This window comes from Octopus bimaculoides, chromosome 7, assembly GCF_046866305.1.
Source record: "Octopus bimaculoides isolate indiv1 chromosome 7, ASM4686630v1, whole genome shotgun sequence".
NCBI lineage: Eukaryota > Metazoa > Mollusca > Cephalopoda > Octopoda > Octopodidae > Octopus > Octopus bimaculoides.
In genome coordinates, this window is record NC_142934.1 from 26,722,647 (window position 1) to 26,725,146 (window position 2,500).

Genomic DNA, 2,500 nt, shown 5'->3' on the forward strand with positions numbered 1-2,500 from the left:
TATTCTATATTCTATAAATTTAATTAATAACAGTTCAATTCACTCTTAATACGTCCTGGCAGATTCGAAAGAGAATATACTGATCACTGTTGTATTTCATCATCGGAAAACAACTCTTCCTTTCAGGAAATGTATGCTCATGATACACGATTCAATGACGTAAGGGGACTTTTTATTCAACGATATTGAGCGTCTCTTCAGTGAAAGTTATCCCGGATCAATAAACATAAACAACAATACTGACTCTTGTTTATAAGAATTACCAAGCAAACTATTTGTTGAAGCTTACTGATGTCTGTCGAACAAATAATTCATAAGGTGAACGCAAAACAGCAAGAGTATAAACAAAATGTACCAGTTGATCTTTAATAAACTCTGGATGATTCGAACGTGAACCTGTTGATATCCGTTATATTTCGCCATCGGAGACATCTCCCTTTAGACGATGTGTGCTCATATATAACACACGCGATACATTGATGTAATTGGGGCCGTTTAAAGAAAGGAGATATCCTCCGAGGAAGAAATACAATAGCGATTAGTATTTTCACGTTCGAATCTTACAGAAGGTATTAAGAGTGAACAGTTACGTTATTGTTTAGATACTCGCTGTTCTGCCGGCATCTCATGAAGTATTTACACATTTATTATTCTGACTAAACTCTTGACTTTTAAATGTCTTCTTTATATTTCTAATTACAAATAATTATATATCCATTATAAATGAGTAATTACTATTTTAATTAATTATCATTCAAATTAATTGATTTTACAAATTGATCATTACTATTTTGGTTAATATAGGATGGTAGGCAGCACGATAGCAGAATCGTTAGCACACTGGACAAGATGCTTAGTGGTATTTCGTCTGTCTTTACGTTCTGGAATAGCAACGGTTAATTTAAATCTACCTGGATGTATGATATGGAATATATGAATAAATAAAGAAATCTTCTCCATGACAGAATACAGCGTATGGCTTTCTCATGGGTTTGGATATGCCCCAGGCATATTTGAACTTGTAACAAGTTTGGATTAATGCGCATCACTGCTTAGCGCTGTCATCCCCGAATTTTATTTACGGCGAGCCGCTGAATAGCGCAACCATTCATTGAATCATGACGGGAATATCGTAACAGGGACATGCCTCTTGTATCAGTTCGCAGCGTCTGCCTTTCCGGTCTCTGTGACTGAGTGGTAACTGGGTTCTCGAGGTGGTCATTAAGCTCTGCAGTAATTTTGTGATCTGTAATTTTCTGATCCTTTCTAAAAATTTGTGACGGTTCCTATCTGAAAGTTTTGGTTTTCTTCCGGAATTTTGTTTCAACAAGGAGGTTTTTCCCTCTATCTCAAAGGCTGTCATTACTTTCGAGACAGTACTTCTTGATACACCAAACATTTTGGCTGTTTTCGTTACGCAAAGTGCTTGCCATACGAGCACCAACAATTTGACCTCTTTGAAAGTCCGATTGAATTTTAATTGCCTTTTTCTGATGATATCTGAAAAGAAACAGCAATTTTAGCAAAACATGTTAAGCAACACTAATAATAAATTTAAAAAAACACAAAAATAAACAAGCTTTTGACAGTTTAATAGATATTTCAAAATTATGATGCTATTATGCTAGGTGTTTTCATTATTTTGTCCAACCCCTGTATATATATATATATATATATATATATATATATATATATATATATATATATATATATATATATATATATATATATATATATATATATATATATATATATATATATTCGTTTATATTTATATAAGGGGCATTACTACAGAATAATGTCACACACTGGACTTCCCAAAATAAACACATTTAGTACCGAATGCGAGGAGAAACAACCAACAGAAGAAGACCAACTTTCTTTTAAATAACTCAACTATGTATCGACCGATTTCGCGATTACTAGAATGAATCTAGACTCCGCTCATCAGCAGAGTATTGTATGGGAAAACTTGTACAAATAAACAGAATTCTCACCTTACCAAAAACGAACACTCTCCGTATCCGACCAAGTAAAGGGAATGAAGTTTGTCTGTATAAGTCTTCATCAGAGAAGCGGGAAAAACTACCGGGTTGTTTTGGTACACGTGTTGTGACAGGAATAAAAAAATTCAGGATTGAATATATTTCGTGTATATATTTGATTAATAAATTCAAAAAGGGATAAAAATCTTTTACAAGACTTTTATAAGGAAGCCAGTGTGTAAAAATTCATAAGGGAAATTTCTATTCCCAAGAATATAATTATTCGTTTATATTTATATAAGGGATAATTATTCGTTTATATTTATATAAGGGGCATTACTACAGAATAATGCCACACACTGGACTTCCCAAAATACGCATTTGGTACCGAATGCGAGGAGAAACAACCAACAGAAGAAAACCAACTTTCTTTTAAATAACTCAACTATGTATCGACCGATTTCGCGATTACTAGAATGAATCTAGACTCCGCTCATCAGCATTTCTTGGGAATA